The 21,686-nt window shown below is 42.5% G+C and overlaps 1 long non-coding RNA gene across 1 annotated transcript; it reads left to right on the forward strand.

The window, feature by feature from the left end:
* Window positions 1–5,790: 5,790 nt before the first annotated feature.
* Window positions 5,791–21,601, forward strand: LOC134162581 (uncharacterized). The gene is made up of 5 exons (XR_009964373.1): window positions 5,791–8,422; window positions 9,710–9,832; window positions 13,869–16,452; window positions 21,268–21,343; window positions 21,466–21,601. It is a non-coding gene; the product is annotated as an uncharacterized LOC134162581 (long non-coding RNA).
* The last annotated feature ends 85 nt before the right edge of the window (window positions 21,602–21,686 follow it).

The raw sequence follows: 21,686 nt of genomic DNA on the forward strand, positions 1-21,686 counted from the left end.
CAACCCTAAGCAGACTCCTGAAATCTTTTTTTCCTCCTTTTGCTGAAAGCAGATTTCACTTTGATAAGTCTAACCTTTAACTATAGCAGACCCACCACAGGGATGAATGTCACCTTTATAGGGGAAGGAAGATTACAGGAAGAATTATGTAGTGCTGCAGCTTTTCAGGGTAGTAAATTTAAGGTACCCGATGTACACCATTGCAAGTCTTCAAAATGATCTAAAATCACCTCTGAAGCCCAAACTTTGCTTACTTTTCAAGTGCAAAGACCAACCTTTTGTGAAATCTTCATATTAAACAGCTGCAATTTGGCAGAAATATAGGGAGGAGAGAAGGAAATGGTCTGGAAAGATGATCATGATTTAAGAAGCTGTGCTCAAACAAAGCAGCCTCATTCATTTATTTCTATTTATGTAGCCTGTCTTTCAGAGAGCATTTTTGGCTATCAAAACACATTCATTTAGATGTTTCTTTTATGTGACTAAGACCTTGTCAGTCAGTTCCTGGCTTGTAACTGCTTGATTCTGCAACCTTAATATTCTCTTAACATTGGTTTGTATATAATTTCCTGTATTTGGTCTTAGGGAGCAAATGGAAAAAAACCAGCTTTCTCACCATATGGAACCATATGTACCCGCACAGGGGTCACCAAGATGGCTGAGCTGTTTATACTGAGATTTAGCAGAAACCTGCTTGAGTTAAGAGTGTGCAGTGAGAGCACTGAAGAGCTATTTGCTCTGTCAGGGTGGTCTGCAGTCCATGGCTGTCAGTGGCTGCAGCCAGTACCCAGCATCTAGTCTGTAAGAGTTGTGTTAGACATCAAAATGAATGTACATTAAAGGTGGAATGCTCTATTTGAATGCCAGTGGGTGAGCTGTGGGTTTACTGTGAACCACTGGGCTGCAGGGATTGGTCTGTGAGCCACCTTCTTTGCTTGGGAGTTCTTCACATTGTGGAAGAACTTGGGCTTTGATTTGAGTTGCTGCGGAAGAGTGCATCCATAGGCATCACTCCTGTCTCAGCTCCTGTCTCTCACCCTGTGCTTGTGAAGGGGGTCACTTCCTTCCACCTTCACAATCTGGGTGTTGCCACCCAGAGCGAGGTGCCTGAGAAGAGATTGGTCTTTGGCCCTGCTTTAAATCAGTGGTGGGCTGCTGGACATTTTAACTCCAGAGGCCCCATCCACCCTAAATATTTCTGTTTCTGTGTTGTCTAAAGATTGCACGTGCACCAAGAAAAGCACGTCTCTCTTCAGTATTCTATGTATTTCTTTAGGGGTAAGCAGCCAAAATGGATGTAGCCCTGCCCAAGCAAAGACAATAGTAGGTATTTTTCGGCAGTGCTAACTAGGACACTGCTGTTTATAAAAAACAAAACAAGAAACCTCCAAACAAGCCAACCCTAACTTAGGGCGGTTTTCACATTCTTCCTTTATGGCCTTCTTTAAAGTTTGCTGCTTGCCCATATTGCCCAGGCACTATCTCTGTGTCCCTCTGAACTCAGGCAGCTCCTGTTCACTGAAGCCTGCAGAGCAAACACAATGTGGTGGTGTAGCAGAACACTTGCAGCATTGATTGTCTCCTTGTAAATGATTTCATAAACATCCACTGTGGGTTTGCTGCATGCCTTGTGTGAGTGCAGAGATCTCCCGTTGTGACAGAGCATGCCACTGCAAGCACACGTGGGTGACTCGGGGCCTGGTGCACAGTCAACAGCTGAGTGTGAACTGCTGGTTTTGGGCACGTCTCTCTTGGATCCTGGACAGATTTCCAAGGCAGCAGCACATGCACTTCTGGGATACAGCATACTGCTTCCTTTCAGTGTTTTGAAGTCTTGCTTCAAAGCTTCAAGAGCTTCTAAATAAGGCAGTTGGAGTCTTTCTTAATACTGGTGAAACACTGTGGTTTTCCCTAACTTCATCCTCAGAACGGCTGGGCTATTTTTGCTGGAGCTGTCTGAAAATATTGAACCTGAGACAAGAACGTTAGAGGGAAATTTTCTGCCTGAGCACTGAATATTTGGCAGTTGCAAGCAACTGAAATCAGGGTCTTATAAAAGGGAGTACGAGGCAAATTTAACTGCTGTCATCTGTGCCTGGTGTCTGCCTATACTAACGTTTCTGGGTGGATACATGAGTAATATGTACAAGTTCATAATACATCCTTTCTCTTTAGGAACCAGCTTTATTCTGGTAAAACTCGTTAAAGTCTGTGGAATTACAAGATCATAAATCCAATATCACACTGGAAAAATCAGGCCCTGTAGATGTGCTCTGTGTGTGGTATCAATCTATTTGCAGTGTATATATAAATAAGATCTGTGGTGAAATGAGAGAAACAAGCCTCTTGTAGATCATCTAGGAACGAGCTCTATGTTGTGCTTAATATTTTCCAGAGACAAATGTGGTGACAGACTTATCAGAAACACTGGCTGAAATGAAGCTGTTGATCCAAACATCCTCATTGTCCTTTATCCTAAAGCCAAAGCAAAAATGAGATGTCCCAGTGGGTGTGGGCCATGGTAACATTACTTTTTATCATTATTATTATTATTGTATTCAGATGTCGGTTGTGTTTACAATTACAGTACTGGCAGACAGACTCTGTTAGAGCTGCCAAAACTGATCATCTAGCCCCAGATCTGATCATATTACTGAGAACACAGTCTGGGATTTTACAGGGGCTGGAGACAAATTGACTCTTTCTTCCTTGCTGGCTCATCTTGCCATGTCTATTTCACAGTGAGGCACAACATCTATTTTATTGAGCCTCCAACACTTGCTTTGGATCCTTCTGGGTGGCTGTCAGGCAGAGACCAAGCAAAGCTAGCGGCTTTGCATTGGAGGAGGGAACAAAACACAGGTATCCTTGCCGGTTTGGCTCATTTTCACCGTGTGTGAAAGATAAATAAGGGCTTTCTTTCCCATTTTGGCACTCTTTTGAAACAAAAGGAGTTGTGGAGGAGAAGTGCCTGACAAGACAATATGTGTCATTTCTCTGTGGTTAGGCTGATTATTTTCTGTCCCAGGAATAACAAGCCAACAGCACTTGCACGTTGTACATTGCATCCAAAGAATAAAGTGGACCAAGCAGCAAGGCTGGGTCAAAAGGTATCCTTCAGACGGGTCTAGCAGCCAGCATTTCAGTGAGTTTGCACTACACAGATTCTGTTCCCTAGATTTAACGGCTCACTGAGTGGAAATGAAGAAATGAGCAGGTTATCTCACCCTCTGGAGAGAGAGATATGCTCTTTGGAAAACAAGGTAGATATTCAGATTATATACAAGCAGAGCCAAGGAAGCAGGAACCCAAAGGAAATGGCTGTGCCCAAAAGGATTGTTCTGGGGAAACAGCCTAGGGTAAACAGTGGAGCAAAACTGCTTGATCCTGACTCCAGCAGAAGAGCTTTTTTCTACCATAGGAATGATTTCTATAGACCAGAAGCCCTCACAAGAAAGTCGTAAAGTACCATCACCAACCACCACCTCCAGCAATGAGGCATTCAGAGCTGGCCAGGAAGGGGTTGGTGTTCTGCTTACAGCCCATTACAGGTTTCTGAGCCCTTTAGGTTTGTGTGAGCTGAAGGGGGAGGTAGCTTTGAGGGCTCTTTCACTGAGTTATTTTCTTGTTTATTTGTTTTCCCCAAATTCAAAAACCTCTTTTGGGAAGCTTGTAGAAAGTACGTTTAGTTTAACTCAGCTGGTGTTGATGTGACAGTTTGTTGTTGTGGACAATTCGGGCATATCTGTGTTAGACCTCAATCCAGAAAATTGCTGAAAATGAAGGAAATGGGGTTGGGCCTGCTGGCTTAGAGAAGCTCGGCTCAGAGGTGAGCCCTTTGCAAGAGAGGGCCATCTACTGAACGGACAGTGACAGCAGGAGACTCCATCCCTTGGACAGACCGCTCCATCAGATGGGTGAGTCCTCACAGTTGCTCTTCCTGTCTTCTTGGTCATAGACTCATAGCATGGTTTGGGTTGGGAAGCACCTTAGGATCATCTAGTGCCATCCCCCTGCCATAGACAGGCATACCTCACACTAGGTCTTAACACTGGAAGCTACCCGATGTTTCTCTTTGAGGTGGTTTCTTCTAAGTTTCTCTGGATTTTCTAAGCATATATTTTGACTCTTTCTAATGGATGTAAGAATTGATTTGCACTGATTTACTGCATAGTGTTTCATTGTGCTGTGATAGGCAATCCAAATAGGCCAAGTAAAAGCCGCTGCTCTGTGTGCTAGAGTGAAAACAGAAAGGTGCATATAGTGCTGTCAGCAAAGTTTGTGGAGAGGAAACATATTTCCCTTCACCCAAAGCAGTAAGCGTTAAGGTTTTGCATGGCTAAGAATGTAGCATCATCTTCCCTTTAACTCTTGTTTGTTGCTACTTAGCTGTTGTCACTTTGTTGGAATGAATAAGCAACTCTGAAGAGGAGCTGTTTGGTGCTTTGTGGTTTGGTTTTTTTTTTTTTCCCTGTGGACAAATGCCTGTATAAAGGAGCAGTGAAGCTCAGCTTAGATGTTATTTTAAGCAGATCATTTTTGCTGCCTGACCTATATGACTGAGTTAAGGTCACAGGAAAGAGCATCTTTTTTCCCCAGATTAGATGATGTGCTTCATGCTTTGGGCTGATGCTAATAATTTTGATTTCTGGGGCTGGAGGTAGAGATAAAAACACCCCTTAATTCTACCAGTCCTTGCAAAATCTCCTCAGAGGAATTCTCTAAGCTTCCTCTGTAAACCACATCATCCTTTGGTTTCATATTCAAAAGTAAGGACATCAACTAACCCGTGAAGGACAGCCGCACAGGGTGCTTTCCAGTAGAAGGGTGAATGAGGCATAACTGTCAGCCCTGTTCCAGTCTGAGTTTATACAGTACCGCTAAGGTGACTATCACCTCCTTCATGACGTTGCTTCCAGTTATTTTGTATATTGGGAGTAGCCGATATGCCGGAGGGAAAGGCAGCAGCCTTTCATCATCCAGGGAGGACATGAACAGGCTGGATAAATTGGATGGCAGAAGCATCATGAAATTCAAGAAGATGAATGCAAAGTCCTGCACCTGGGAAATAATAACAACAGTACAAGTAGTGGGCTGGCTGACTAGACATCAGATTAGCCTAAAAGGGCCTAGAGGTCTTGATGGACATCAAGCTAAACATGAGTCAAGAATGCTTCATTTCTAAACACATCAGACATGGGGTGCTTTCATACCAGTACAGCCAGCAAGCCGAGGGAAGTGGTGGCTGTTCTCTGTTCAGCACTTGGGAGGCCAGGAAGTTAACTCTTTACAGAAATGAGAGCTTTCAGATGTGACCCTTTGCTTTACAGCATTAAAGGTACATTTTATATGAGGTGTACTCATTTTGCCTTGTAATCATAATTGACATTTGATCCCCAAAACCGATTTTGGAAGCAAAACAAGAGACCTGCTACCATTCCTGTTCCCACATTGGGGGTTCACGCTCCTTCACTTGTCTTCCAGCCCCTGGAATAGCAGACAAGACTGTGGAACATGCCTACTGAGATCAGAAGTTACTGAAAAGGAGGGGTTGTGGAAGTGCGCTGTCAGGTTCCCAGTGAGCCATTGTGCCCCACTGCATGTCTCTGCTCCCCTGAAGAACCCTCTGGTCACCTCACCCATGCCAAACATCAGATTAGCTGCTTGTGTGGTTCTGATCCAACCAAAAAGGGGAAGCCCTTGGCTGGAGGAGAGGTGGGAACACTTTCAAACTACCTCATAAGATGAAGGTGATGAATGCATTCCCATGTGGACATCAGTGGGCAGACAATTTGTTGTTTCCAAAGGCAGTTAAAAGGTGCACTGCAAGAGCCTGCTTTGCAGAGCAGAGGGAGGAGAGCACAAGCTCTTTGACCAGGAGCTGTTGGGAGGTGTTGGCATTAATCCCCAGATGAGGTCAGCAGGAGAGCTGCAGCAGAGATGCCTGGAGAATATCAAGCTGCTTATCTCAGCCACAGCTCACTCTGTCTGTGGTACAGGAAAGGTCACGCTTGTGGCTACTGCACTAGGCTTCCTTCAGACCCTGTCCAGCAGCTGCAAATGAATATGGAAGGAAAGAAGAAATGAAACCTGAAGGCAGGAGTGAAAAGCAGGGGAATGCAGCCATGACGTGTTATTGCACTGAGAGCATACATGTTTGCCAAATACATCCTGCTCCTTTTCCCCTAGTAGATAACCCACACAAAAAACAAGCCTTTGCTCTTGCTGCCAGCTGATGAGGTTATTCCTTTGGTTCTCACTGACAGGTCCTGCAGTTCCTGGAATCCTTCCTTGCCTGCATTCCTCTGCCAGGGCTGTTACGATGGCTGTAAGCTTTCCTCATGCCCGCACTTTCCCTTAAAAATAGCAAGGCTGGTCAGAAAGAGACAAAAATGAGGAGGAAAGATGACAGCTTTGTCACTTCTGCTTCCTTGGTAATGGTCTGTAAACTTTCTTACAGGGGGTTGAGCAACCTGGGGATCTCGAGGACAAAGATTCATGAAGTCCTTCACACTGACTGTGTGCTCTGCTACCCTTTTGCAGGGCAAGGACACCCTCCTTTCATACTGACACAGCACTGTAAAGCTTTGTATTTGCTCACTCCATTACTTAGTGTATTCAGAATATGCCTTTCCTAATAAATAGAGAAAAAAGGAATTAATTTTCTGTCTGCTTAGTCTATAGATGACACTTTCAACAGTGCCTCTCTCAACAAAGCCATTTTTACATAGTAGAAAATACCAGGGGCCTCCTGGTACCTTCTCTTTCATCTGATATAATACATCTTTATTTCATAATATCATGTCACAGCAGCTGTATTTTCAATGCCAGTTTAAAGGGTACTTACACCATATTACTAACGATAATACAAAACCTTGGCACATCTCTGTAAACCTCCCCTGTAATCTCAAGTATTTTCCTGTTCCCTCATAAGACCTGAGGAAGATCACAGCCTAATGGGAATACATTAGTGTTTTGGACATCTATTTGCTTCTTTGTGTTGCATTAGAGTACAAACAGCAGAGTTAAGCTGCGAGCAGGGCAGAGCCTCCACGTTCTCTGATCTGTATGTTTTAACTGGGTCACTGAGTGAGAGCCATTTGGATGCTTCATGCTCTGCATCTTCCAAGTAATTGCAGTTTAAGGATTCATTTTAATGTTAATTTTTCCCACTTATATGTTTGAAGCTGAGCTTGGAGTTATGCAAAGAAGAGGCATATCTCAATCTATTTTGAATCTGAAACCGTCAGTGTAAAACCAACCCTACATTATAGTCTTACACATTAAAACTTTTTACATGATGCTTTTGAGGCAAGGAAAGACAAAGGACTCTGCCTTTTAAAAATGGCATTTACACAAATGTCCCTTAAATAGAAGGAAGTTCATAAGTTTTCTGAAGAAGAACAAAATAAGATGCTGCTTCACATATCCGTGTCTTTGAAACACTGGCTGTTTCAAAGCAAGGAAAAGACTGGATGCTTACACTGTTTTATATGACCCATACATCCCATCCAGCTTCTCAATTAATTCATTTCTTCTTTGTGATGTCATGGCTCCTAACATCAGTCCTATCCCCTCTGGACGCTAGGATTGACAGGACCTTTAAGAAAATGAAAACCAAGACAGGTTTTGTGATGAGATTTAAAGCTTAGTGTTGGGACTCCTGTGTCCTATCTGCTCCTATGCAGAAACTAGGAAGGATTTCCAAATGCATGGACCTTTTGCTTCTGACCAGGTAAGTCTGCAAAACAAATAATTAAAAAGGTTGCTTAGGCAAAGCAGTGCCTGCCCGTCATGACTGGCATTACTGGCCCTTTATTGAGAGAGCTGTGTTTGCCCTGAGATGGCTCTAGGCTTCAGGTAGATAGCTGGTACTCCAGCTGCCAGCCTAATTGGTATGGCTCTTCAAAGCCTTGTCCCTTCCCCTAACCCAAAAGGAGGGTGAGCATCCAGCCCAGGGCTTCCTCCCCACGTTCTGCCTGCGTAAAAGGGAAATAACATCTATGAGGAACTTTGTCGAACCTAACCTTCTGACTTCTCACAGCAACCAGCGCAAGTGTTTCAGGGGCTGTATGTCCCCTCACTACAAGACTTGGAGGTCTCCAGACAGTCCTGAGGGCAATGCAGTTCCAGCTTTGGCAGAGCTCTGGGGTAGTCTTTTGCTTGCAGATGGTTAGTTTGTTTGCTTTGCAATAACCCCTGTAAATGTGTCAAAACCTGTAAAAGTCCATCAGGGAGAACAGAGACTTCCCCAAAAGAAGAAAACAGGAACAAATTCCATCAACAAAGGGGTTTTGCTGTGTAAATAAGCGCTTTGCTAGCTGGCCACCTGGAAAGGGTAGTCTCAGATGCACTTGTCAGCATGCTGGTGGAAGTGGCTCTGGAGGGAGTGGGACACCCTTATGGAGCAGAACTATCAAGGGTGAGTTGAAGTGGTCACTGATGGCAAGGACAGTGGCTAGAGGCATGAGTGGGACTATTGGGGCTGACAGAATGAGGAGAGGCTCAAGGATAAGGAAAAAGCAGATGAATTAGATTAGGGATTCAAAGCAAATGGCATTCTTCAAATGAGTAGGCAGGAAAGGTAGTTTCAGAAACAAGACAAGATGAAAGCTGGACAGTAAAGAAGGCCAGTAAGTGAATGATACAAACTTTATTGCAGAAATATGCAGCAAAAGAATTTAATTACAGTCATGATTTATTAAAATGAGCTGGGAAGCATCCCAGTTCAGGGAAGCTTTTTATAGAGGAGGCAGCCCACATATTGCCTATCCAATTAGCAGGAGAGATTTGTGGACACAGGATGTGGAAACTGGCAGCCACAGGGGTGAATGGAAGTGTGTCTGTAAATCACATTTTGACAAACGAGGGAGAAGGCTGTCTTGGCTCATCACAACCACTCCTCTGTCTGCCTCTTTTTTCCCAATCCAGAACTGAAGTGTTTGTCCCCTCAAACAGCTGTCTTGCCTTTGCTTCTTTTGATGCTGTGAAGTTCATCAATATTCATTAGGACTGGAGAGACAGAGAGACTAATTTTCAGCAGAGGCAGCTGGGTGACTCACTGTCAACACCAACACTGGTAACAAGGCCAGATCCTTTGCTTTTTGGCATCTCCCACCACCCTACAGTAGGAGATCTACCCTGCCGCTGCAGTACCCCTGGCTGGGGGAGGTCTGCCAAGGACCACAGGGATTCAGATGTGATGCCCACAATAATCCTAACTCCAAATGAGAGCAGGAAAATCTAAGCAAACAAAGTAGAAGCTTTAAAGGGTGTGCTGTTATATCTAGACCATTGGCAAGGGAAAACCTCCACAATTCTGAGAACTTACCAACCGGTTAGTTGGATTACATTTATTATTATTATTATTTAGTTTTTAACTAGAAAGCAAGTTTTTTAACTCATGAGCTTCTTTTCCAAAGTTCTCGTCTAAGCAGACCAATTCACGTTCTTCTTGCTCTGTGAAGTGGCTCCTAGCTAGTATAAATCATAAAGCATCTGTACTTGGTTTAGGACTTTCTGATACTGGTTATGTGCTATCTACAGAAGGAGTGTGGCAACACACTTATCATAACTGCATATTGGGATGCAAGTCTCCACAGAAGTAAACATCGTACCTCACTGAAGGGAGTAAAATCTCGCCGCTTAGCTGAGAGAGCAAGATGGCCACTTTTTGTTATTTCTGTATTAAACATACTTTTTCTTTCAGGGGGGCACTTCAACCAAATCAAAACATTTATTCTGTACAGTCAGTGCCATTCCAAAACTCCTGATTGTACTCTGAAGTATCTGCTGAATTTTGGTGGCCCTCAGGCTGTAACTCTGATCTCAGGTAGGGGCTGTGGGTGCTCCAGAGTCTTAAGCTTTACATTATCTTCATGCTTACCTTACTAGCTTGAAACTATTTATGAACCTACAATAATCTTCTCTACTTGCAAACTTTTATTTAATGGAGATTTCCATACACCTATCCATAAATGCAGAGAAAGAAAAACAGAAATGAAACCCCAAATGGTTAGGTACATCCTTTTTGCAGCTGCCTGATATTTAGGAATCCAGTGTTGTGAAGGATGTGCCAAGCTTCTGGGAGCTTCTTTGGTCCTTTGCCACTGGTCCAGGCCTGCTATCAGTTTGGGATGTAAAGTGAAACTGACCCAGTGGCACTGAGATTTGCCTTATTTCACATCAGAGTTGGACTTGCTTTCGACAAACAGGTCAAAAGTGATAGAACAGAAGTGTAAACTGTGTTTTAACAAGGAAAATAAACCCCATCATTCAGGACAGCACAGAAAGCACACGCTTTGATGCTTCATTTCCATGTTTAAACATAGAAGAGGCTCAGAGAGGCATCTGCTCAGCTTCTGGGTGGGTTTGGATCAGCTGCAAGCACCTGTTTGCACAGTGGGAGGGGGAGCTCTGTATGTTGCAAGGACCCAACACTGCAAATAAAACTGAAATTTGTCTTTGATTTTGCTGAAATTCTGCACCCTGCATAATGCAGGAGTTCAAACAGGATCTTCACAGTCCCTTCCAACCTAAATCTCAATGGAAAAGGGACCCACATTCTTGAAATTAGGCACCAGAGGACTTCTTTACAAAGAGTTCTCTGAGGAGACAAGAAGCACTTTCCTGTAGTTTTCTCACCCCAACATATCAACCATTTGTTCCATTTGGTAAAAAAGCTGGGAGAACGGTAATGCCATTGCCACCATGCCTGCAGGTTTGCAAAAACAAAGGGGAAAATGGGATGCTCTATCTTAGATTTTCCATAGGACTCTTAGAAATAATAATGTACTGATAGGTTTTGCGTTTATCAAGAGTGATTGCTTTAATACTGAGCTGAAGTGCTAAGTGAGGAAAAAACCTATTACTGCTATGACTTATCTGAATCTGGCAGGATTCTTTGTTGTTTGTAGCTTATATTTTTGAAATTGTTTTTCAGCTACTACATCTACAGCTTCTCTGCAAGCTGAGCTCAGAAAAGGAAGGTCAGTAATGGGGGAAGCTAAAAAATACTGCAAACCCATCTAAAGGCAAAAGGTTTAAGCCTCTGGCTTGCAGTAACTTGCAGGAAATCCACCGTCACTGTTCGTGATGATTAAAGGTGAGCAACTTAGCCGTGTGTTGGGTTTCTTGCCTTTAAAACACAGTTAATTATTACATCTTAATTTATTTTCTGCTGTAGAATAAGCCTTGCTGTGGGAAGCAGAGCATAAGAAACACAAGATGGTGCTTTTCAGTGGCAAAGCTTAGACTATGGCATCGTTTTTCATACTTGCAATATTAAACCACAAAATCCACAAGGAAAGTATCATAATAGCAAAATGCTATTAAAAGTATGGTGTATTTTGTAAGAGCTTCCAATGTCTTTCATAATATTTGCAGATAATCTCAGTTTGCCAATTTGTCAAGTCATTATTCTCCATCTGTAATATCCAGCAATAGCCAAATAGACTTTTAATTCATTTTTTATAAATATTAGTGAGCTCATCAGTAATATGTTGAAAAAACAAAATGCAAGCATTAAAAGCAGTGTAACGACAATGTGTTGATATTTTAGCATGTACTCAAACCTGCATAATTACTGCTAAATAATAATCAAAATGCTAAGGTCTTCACTTAGAAAAGACTAGAGGTTCTATTTGCCTCTGTATGCTATCCACGAATCATCTTTGTAATTTGCTTTCTAGGATTAGTGACCACGGGCTTGTTTGGTCCAGCATGAGACAATTTCACTTAATCAGGCCCATGCACTAAAAGCCATCCGCTGCAGTTAGGCATTCACTTATACAAAGTATACTACCTCAAACCAGTATGTGCACATGAACTTAGATCTCCACATGGCAGGCACTTTGCTGCCTCTGGAGAGGAGCACAGTAAAATTGTAAACCTTTCTTCATGGCCTGGATGCTGGCAGATGTGCACACACATCCTTGCCCCATAGACCAAGCAGAAGTCACTTTCATCAGCACAGCAAAAGTTCCTTTAAGAAACAGGTGGGAATAATAAACGACAGGTGAGAATGAAGGAGACCTCTGCACCGTGCCTTTAAACTTTTGAGTACAGTGTTGGTTTGGCCGATAGTGATGTTTAAGTAGCACTTTGCACATTACTGTTAGCACTGAGTGCCTAAAAGAAGAGACCTAGGCCTTCTGTTTGCACATCTATTTGATTAGGTTGCATGCTCCTAGCAACTTCTTCTTGAACTGCAGTATTACAACTGGGCACTAGAGAGCTCCTTTTACCAAAGACAGCTCAGCAATGAGAGGGGAGGCTGCTTGAGATGCACCTTCCAAGCATTCCCTCTTTTTTAGGGGAGTTTGACTCGTTTTTAATTTTTATGTTGAAAATTAATATTCTCAAGGGAAAGATATCTTTGCTAGAGCGATGGCTGCAGCTGTAATTCCACATCTCCTACCCCTGACAAGGCAGAGATTTTGCAGGAGTTGCAACTTGGGAACTAATTATACAGTTTCAGAGATAGCAGAAAGTAAATCAAATGCTGCCAGCTTGGAAATGATAATTAAGTTTTCCTCGGAATAACAAACGCACTCAATATGTGATTTATTATGACTGTTGCTATATTAAGGATAGTAATAGTCTATGCCATGCACCTATGCAGAGTACATGTTTTCATCTAAATTGTTGGATTACAGTCACAGATGCAGAATGAATTCTAACTAGCTCTCTGCAGCCACTCTGCTGATAACCTTAAGCCTTACAATGCACAAGCTATTGCTAAACACTACTCTATTAACAGGATGACAACTGGGTCTGCTTTTTTTCATTAGCTGTGTTTGACCTGTTCCCCAGTAGTTGCCTTTGCCCTATCAATCATTTATTCAAAACCAGCTCAAAATCTCCTATGCTGTCATGGTAAGGGCATATGCATTCCTGCTTCTCAGACTGTGACAGAAACACAGGCTGCTGCAAGATGCTATAGCAATGTGGCATCCTAATCATATTCCCCAGTAGGGATTTTGCTCTAGGGTTGATTTACAGGTGATAATGCCCTGAGGTCATCAGTGGGAAGGCATGGGATTCTGCCTCCTGAGCAAGTCCTGTCTCACTCCTGTTTCAAAATCTGAACTGTAAAGATTGAAAAAGTCAATAAGAAAACTTCAGAAAGGTTGAGGGAATTATTGTTCCAATCCTTGTGTGCCCTCAGGGGCAGAAGATGACACTGAAATGAGAAGATATGTTTTCACCTACTGCCTATATTTTCTGCCTGAGCTCCTTTCTAGCTTTGAGCACATCTCTTAGCCTTCCTATACCTCTGTTGCTTCAGTAAGGAAGGCTTGCATGCTTCCATTACTTCTTTGCCTTGCTCCCCTGTGACAAGGAGTCTACCTGTGCAGGTGTGAGGGACCACAGCTCTGTGGGAGGCTGTAGTAAGGTCCAGGCCTGGATGCAGGTGCCTCTTGTGTCCTGGTGGGAGGTCAGTGTCCCTGCAGCTGATGGCACAGTGGGAGGGTGGAATAGGGAGCCTCTGCACAGTTGGAGGCTCACTACTGCAGGTGTTTAGCGATGCTTTCAGCCACATGGACCAATTCATTATGAATTAAAGTGTTCCAAATCTGATTAGGTTACTTACAGGCAGCCTGACAAGGTGAAAACGTTTATAGTTGTCTTTGCCTGCCTGTTGAGGAGGATATTCTGCAGGAGGGAGTCAAGTCTGATCAGGTTTTACTTATACTGCTAAGGAAACAGTATTGAGTTTTGAAGAAGCTTCTCTTCCGGCACAGCCTGACTGTGTTAATCACAGTGAGCTGAAACGTGGCATGAACATCTCGTCACTTAGTTTCCAAAACCAGCATGCGACAATGACAGTTGAAAGGCGAACTCCAATGTTTCTTTGTTCTTTTCAGCTGACAGTCCTCTGAAAATGCACAGATAGATGGAGAGAGGGGCAGCTCCAGAGAAGGTCAGTGTGGGAGGGGAGAGGCTGCCTTTTGATTAATCCGGAATTCTTCTCACTTCCGAGCTGCTCTATATGAGCCTTTGCTGTGTTGTTATGCAACCCGTACGCTGGCTCCCGTACATGCAGAGCAAGTCCCCGGCACAGCACTCATCAACTCTCTTCTGAAATGACCTTAAGATACTCGGAGGATCCTCTCCTACTTTTGTGAACAAAGGGCTCATAATGATAGGAAATGTAAGAAAATCCGTCCCTAACTCGCTGAACTAGAGCTAACAAAATGAAAGGGTGTGGCGGAGTCAGGGCTGGCATGTCCCAGTCCTCAGAAAATTGAGGTTTATTGTTTCCAGCCCTGGGAGCTCACATTACATCCCAGCAAAACCTAGCAGGGCTCTGTCATTCATCAGTCACTTTTATGGCATGACGGGAGTCTGCAAAATTAGAAGCCAGTTAAACAAATTAAAGAACTTAATGGGATCCTCCGACTGCGTCTTGCAAAAGGAAAGAGGAAATGCCTTGGGATAGCTTTTCCTCACAGGGAGGATTGTGTGGGCCCTCAAAAGGTAACAACGGCAAGGTGGCCACTGGAGAGAGAAAAGCTTGCAAAGTTTTATGAAGGAAATTGGAATGTGATTCCTGTCAAGCCACCCCTCATGAGCCCGTCTGTTCTCATCAACATTTTGAACCACGGGATATTTGGAATAGAGTGAAAATGCTGCGGCTGTGAGCTATTTTTTCCCTCTCATTTCATTCTGCTTCTACTGTCCAGAGAGCAAATCTTTTGGGAGGTGTCCAAGACCTCAGAGTCTGAGGAACTCTTTCTAGAAACTGAATATAATAGTGCCACCATTTTAGCTGACAGATGTGGTTATTTCAGTGACAAAACACTTGGGAACCTTCTAATCCCCTTCTCAAAAAGCAAAAAAAAAAAAAGCCCTCAGTATCGTTTCATTCATCACCCCAAAATATTTTGGTATGTGGCCTTAGGAAAAATGGCTCATTTAATATCATTTTTATAAACTGTTATTGAATGGCCGGTGATCCATAGGCTATTCTTTTCATCAAGGTGTCACCCACTGTCAAGTCTGACTAATAAGAGTTTATAGACAATCAGTGAGTATAAGCAGTCTCAGTGACACGAATACAAACTTTGCAGCTCAGCCTACTGCAGCTTAGCATGGATTAATTTCCCATGGCAGACAGCAGCCTCATGCCAAAAAAGACTAGCCCCATCTTTAGGATTTTACTTTTCTTCACAACTGTCAGTCTATTTAAATGCAGAGATAACTAGAAATAGGCCCAAATTACAAAGCGTGGATCTTTGCAGCACTTCACTGAAATTGGGCTGTAGCCGAGTCCTCCTTCAGGCTCCTCTCCAGTCCTTTCCCTTATAAAACCATTCAGCACAAGCTTTGTATGTTTTTACCCTTTTTATCAACAGATGTGGTTAAGCAGTAGTTACATAAATGATGTTGACTCTGGTAATGATTTTTTTCTCTCCATCTTCTCCCAAGGAAGGATTAAGAGTACAGAGGTGTATTGTGGTTTGATGGAGTGGTTTGTTTGCTGTTATTATCCTTTTTGTTTACACTGGAGAGTGTTGGTCTTCTTGCGCTCAGATGATGACGATAAGGGTCACAAAAATCCTTGGGTCTTGTGGGGAATCACTCATTATTCTTGAAGCAGCTTCCAGGGAAGTTCTGTCTCAGCGTACGTGACCTCTCATCTACAAAAGAAAAGGTTGCCTTGTGCCTGAGGAGCAGAGCTGTGGCATGAACTCAGTAATAAGATATGCTGAGCCATGGAGCATCTCTGAAAGCCTTTAGACAGCCTGCAGAAAAAAACTAGGAAGGATCTAGGATGTGGCAGTGAGGTCAGATGAACCTCAAACCAGGCCACTGAATTTAATGTGGTGCCCCAGGAATGGAAGAAAAGGGCAGGTGTAATGTGCTGGGATGGCTCAGCTAGAGAGGACAGAAACCCTACGGAGAGGTGTTGCTAAGCAGGGTTAGTAACAGCGACCACGCTAGATTTGCTCTCAAACTGTGGTTTATTTTGATTTCTACACCTTCCAGGCTCCAAACGCAGTCCGGAAAGCTTCCAGACTCCTACTGCAGGGATCTTAAAAGTGTTTCAGCTGAACTGCAGATGACTTTTGGCTTTGGGCTGGAGCCATGGGAAATTCTGCAAGCTCTCAACTAGGCAAAGCTCAGTAACTTGTTTTCTCAATTGTTTAGCAATAGAAACTCAAAGGTTACAAGTTCCTACTGACTGAAAAGAAAGCTGGAGTGCAATCAGGAGAAATCAGCTGAAACACATGAAGGGAGTGGGAGCGGGCATAAGAAAGCAAGAGAGACTCATCTCCTTGGAGAGAGACTGAAAGGAGAAAGTCCTGTGGTTCCTGTTAGCAGGAGGAGCTGAAGATCCTGAGCTCATACATGTGCACTCGCCTTCAGGAAAACTGAGAAAATCACACATATGTCCCCCCAGAGCATTTCAGACAAGCCCGGAGTTTGCATTCATATGGATAAAAGGTGTGTTAGCATTGCAGGCATGTACAGCCCATAACTCCAGCGTTGCCAGGTTTGTAGCCCCAAAACTAATTTTGCAACACTGCAGTAAAAATGTAACAAAGTTCAATGTGAGCTAATGTAGGACAGAAAGGTGATTTTACTCGAAACAAAACAGGATTTGCACATGCTCCCACACCCTCATGTGCACTTCATCCTGCTCCATCCCTGGATTAGGATTTATTTTTCTCCCCTTACCTGGGTATTTGATGGCCCTGAGCCTATTCTTTTCTTCCTTGCATCATTTCTTTAGGTTACTGATTTATATTCTGTCTTCTGTTTTACGCTGGGTGTAGTCTATCTTCAGTTTAGGGAGGTCCTGGTAAGTTGCACCTAGATGTACCGGCATCTCGATGACGTAGCTGACATCTGCACTTAGCATTCTCACAGCATTTCTACTGGTCCTTTTGGTGCTTCCATACCTAGATAATTGTTCTCATTTAGAATGGGCTTAATATTTTTATTAAACATTCCTCTAGCATTGCAACATATTTCAGAGTTGTAAGAGTGCTGAAAAGCAAAGATCACTGGGGAAGGTCCAACTTATTCTGCTACCAGTAGGATAGATGTGTGGTCTGTGGAAACAATGGAAAGGGAAAAGGGAGCACTGAAAAGCTACTCCAGTCATCCCCATGCCTCCTTCTCCATCCCCCTTCCTCCTGATACTGTCCTCCTCAATCAAGCTTTCAAATTGTTTCCTCTGAGAAGCAGCACAGGGTTTTATTGCTTTGATTTTTAACTGATCTATTAGCTGTCTGTGAATATCTCAAACGCCTTGGGAAGACAGCAGCCAGCACATGGTGATGTCTGCAGGTGAAAAGCAGACCTGCATGATAGTTTTCCAGCCAGCATAGCACCAGTGTTGGCCTAGGTTGTTGTAATTGTGCTTGAGAACTTATCTTTGCTTAAACATATACAGAACTCCTCGGTACACCTTGGCGTAAGAGGACTAGTGAGAAGAAGCAGTACCTGGAGTGGCTGATGGATGTGTTGTTTTATCTGGAGTGTTTGTTCAACGGGAGCACTAGAAAGTTAAGCACTGAAAAATAAAACTGTAGCTGCCTGAAAAAGTAAAACCCAAAGAAGTCACCTGGAAAAAAAGAATAAAAGAAAAAAATAAAATAATAATAATAAAAATCGTATTCCTTTCCCAGTGGCTTTTATGGAAACTTTTCCCCTCCTCAAATTGCAGTGACTCCATGTGGCTTATTCTACAATCTAGACTTTAATATTTTTGCCAAAATGTATTCCAGCTGTTGCTCGTCATAGAGATATGAATGATATTATTATACAGATCCTTGATTGGACTTGGTGCAGATTTATTAATTTGTAATTTTCCATCTTAAACCCAAATATTAAAAAGTAGATGAAAGGAAAGAAAAGTAATCGTAATCACTGGCCTCTGCTTCACCATGGTGAAATTGAGCTTGCTCAGTAATCAGAGAATAAATGTAGAGATTTCCTGATTTTTATCCGACTGTCTGATTTTATCAGACCATTTGCAGTGACTGCATTTCAATTGAAACTGGTGATGCCAGAAGATCTTACATATAAATCAGCTACTTTTAGGAGGTAACTGCTACTGAATTCCAGCTCAGAGATGCCCAGAAAATAAAACCAACTGAATCTGAATAAGGAACAGACTTGGGGTATTTAATCTCTGTTATTATTTTGACATATAAACTTCCAAGAGAGAATTACATTGAGGAACATATATCCAACATTGAAGGCTGGATATAAGGTCAAATTAAACTGATTCAGATCAATCCAAGCTGAAAATGCCTCCTTTGTCTCTCCAAAATCAGATTCTTCTTCTGAATCCAGTGCCTCCCTGCAGGAGCAATATGAATCCCAACCACTAAATATTGACCAGAGTGCTGTGCTCGAATGTTTCTTATGCTGTGTTTGACTCCAGTGCCCTCAGCAGCTCAGCATCCAACTTTGCAGCCATGTGACAATTTACACATGCCCTTGCATAACCCTCATAGGAAGTGTATGAAGTCTGAGCTACTAATGCCCATTTCTCAGGAAAGATACCCTTTTAAAGCAACTTCTCTCTAGTAAGATCCCTGCTTTAAACAGCCTCACACCCATTCTGACCTGCTTGTACTCAGAAATAATGTGCCATGTATAGTACTAATGTAGTCCAGGCCTATGCGCTATAAGCAAAAACAATGTTGGGTCATCTAAGAGTACCTCATTTGCTCAGTCAAAAATGAGACTATCTTGAGTTGCGTTTTCCCTTTTTAATTTTTGTGGTTCTGAGCCATTAGCTGATTTCCGTGAAATACATAAAAAATCAACTTAAACTGTCTTGTACTTAATCATCATTAAATAGATGAATGTTACAACTGATAACTCTTATGACTCAAGCCCTATATGCTGCACTTTTCCCTTGCTCTGCTGCAATAAAAACAATTTTTTAGGCAAGGGCAAGACTGAGAACTCTTGGAATTTGGGAAGATTTCTCAATGCTTCTAGAGGAGGAAAAGTGCAGATCCATGTTCAATGAGGAAAGAAAAATGCTTTCTCTCTTCCACTCCCCATTCCATCATGGGGCTATTCACACCTGAATCATGCCCACAAAAATGGGAAGTGCTGATCTCCTCCACTCATGAGTGAGTCCACTGGAGTGGGCAACTTCAGCAGCCTATGCCATTGCCTCCTCTTCTCTGCAGGTGAAGAGTCTGGTTATTCTCATTTCTGGGACTTGTCCTACCTTTGTATTGTCCCTGACCTTTAAACTGCAATTACCAAGCCCAAGTCACTCTGCACCATTTGCTGGATGCCTCTCCCCTGTCAAATTGTGGATGTTCCACCCATTACAGGGGTTCAAAGACTCTGTACAATCCTGTCCATAGACTAAGGCTTAACTTGGGACTCTTTGAAGGCAGAAAATGCATTTGTTGTATGAGCTGAAAAAGAGATTCCCTCTAATCCAGTAACAACTATGGGAAGCTTTTTCTCAGCTTGAAATTGCCCATTTTACACAGGCATATGAAACAGGTAACAAATGGATCTGAAAATGGGTCATGGAGGATTCTGTGTTATTTGCCATCTGTGTCAGGGATGGGAAATGTGCATCCATGGGGATCCACCAAGCAGCGCTTGCCATATGATATCTTCTTCTTGATATCGCTTTGTAAAAACTGAGAGGTTGAATTTTCAGGGCTAATATTTAGCATACTCCATGAATGCAACAGGAAGCAGGTTTATTAGGGGGTTGTGGGCTAAACTTGAAATACTATATCCCAATTGAAAAAGAGAGATCATCCTATGGATATTGGATTGCTCTGTCTCCTAAAGATCACAGGACAATGGTACTAAGGCCAAGAAGTTTTCCTCTCCTGCTTGTACTATTTCTGACTCTTGGCCATAGTTGAAAGTGAAAGCAAAACCACAGGAACTTTCACTGGGAAGAATTCACCAAAGAGAAACTTACTGTAGCCTGCATAGACCTGAAAGCTATTTGGTAACAAGCAAAATGGATGATAATTAGGATTTTTCCAGTCCAGTCCAATCTTTCACTGCACCATTGCTCCTGGTAATTCCAAAGTTCAATTCCTACTTGCCTAAACAGAATGTTGCCTGCACTTGAAGGGGCTATGGTCTACATGGATTGCTCTCCATCTCTCCAAAGCTCTTCCAGTGCAGATGCACACTGGATTAAAGATGCCAAACTTGATTCCAGGTTTTGCAACACTCCTTCATTTAAGATGGCAATTTCCTTTAACAGCTACCAGAACCTGGTGGCTGGCGGTTTTTTTGGTTGTTGTTTGTTTTGCTTTTAACCATATGAACATAATCTTTATCAGCTGAAAATTATATGCATGGCAGATCGAGAGTTTCATCCTGGGGGCTTCTTAAATGAATTGCAGAACCAGTCAGTAACTGACTACAAGCAGAAATCAATTGTACCAGTTACCAAATGACTTAGTTTAACTGTAGAATTATTTGTTCAGACAGCAAGAAACTATTTACATGTGCTACTTTTGAAATTTACCTCTAGCTATGACCATATGGTAATTTAACTTTTAAATTGTATTTACTGCATTCTTATACTTTAATCAGTCAGTGCAAAGCTAAACTCTTTAGAACCCCACGTTTAAGCTTGAAACTCAAAACTTTTGCAGTTTATTTCTGCCTTTGAGCAGCTGCCATCTTCAGATAATAACAGATCAATCAGTGCTCAGCCCTTTGAAGTGTAGCGGTTCAAATGTGTCTACTGCCTTCCATACCCTGCCGTATGTTTTACTCCAAGCTGAGGCTAAACTTTCCTACTTCAGAAGTAACGAGCTCTGCTCAATTAGCAGAGCAAGGTTTTTTTCTGAGTGTCACACAGAATTAGTTTCAAGATCTCTCTTTCTCACAGGCATTTGTTAATCTTTTTGCATAGCTCGCACGAAACTTGTGATTCAAATACAAGCAGGCAGTCAAATAGCTGGACTGCTTCAAGTACACATGATTCTAGAACTCAGCTAGGCTTTCAGAGAAGCAATTTGATTTTACATTTCAGAAGTGATGACATGGCTACTTTAGGTAGAAAAGGAATCAAGGCTTGCAGGAGGAGGAAATACTTCTTATTAGACCAGATATCTTTGAGAGTGGCAAAGCAGCTTTGGAGCAAACCATCCCATTACTGGATTCTCATTTTTTCCTCTCTCTTTCCCCTTCCTCTGTGCATATGCCTGTATATATATGTACAGATTTAAGACCCAATACACAGCACTGTTCAATATGTGTTCTCCCACTCTCTGAATGATGACTTTTTTCTCTTAGTTTCTTTATAGGTGGTCAGGACTTTTAGTAATGACATCTTGAATTTAGTCTGTGACGGTGACTGCTGCATGATGAGGTAACGTTTCCCTTTGTGAGTGAAAAGGAGAAGACTATGTGCTTGTATTTTAGCAGGTGTTGGTGTGAAGAACGGGAGGTTTTCCTCTGTGGCTGACTGGAGCATTGCTTTGTCTCTTTAAGATTTTTGCTTGAGGGAAGAAAGGAAGGATCTGGTCTATCCTGGAGAAGCGAAAATAGATTTTCTTCTCCTACGAGAAACTTGACATATCAGTGTTAACTACTTTGTGCATAGCATTTCAATAATTGTATAAGAAAATAGATTAAAAAATAAATAGGGTTTTTCTTCCCTGCAAACTCTAGGTTTCTGTACCAGATAAAAGCAAATGACCAGTATTTGTGCT

Source organism: Pezoporus occidentalis, unplaced genomic scaffold (genome assembly GCF_034315485.1).
Source record: "Pezoporus occidentalis ecotype Australia unplaced genomic scaffold, CSIRO_AGI_Poc_V1 ctg19, whole genome shotgun sequence".
NCBI classification, from domain to species: Eukaryota; Metazoa; Chordata; class Aves; order Psittaciformes; family Psittacidae; genus Pezoporus; species Pezoporus occidentalis.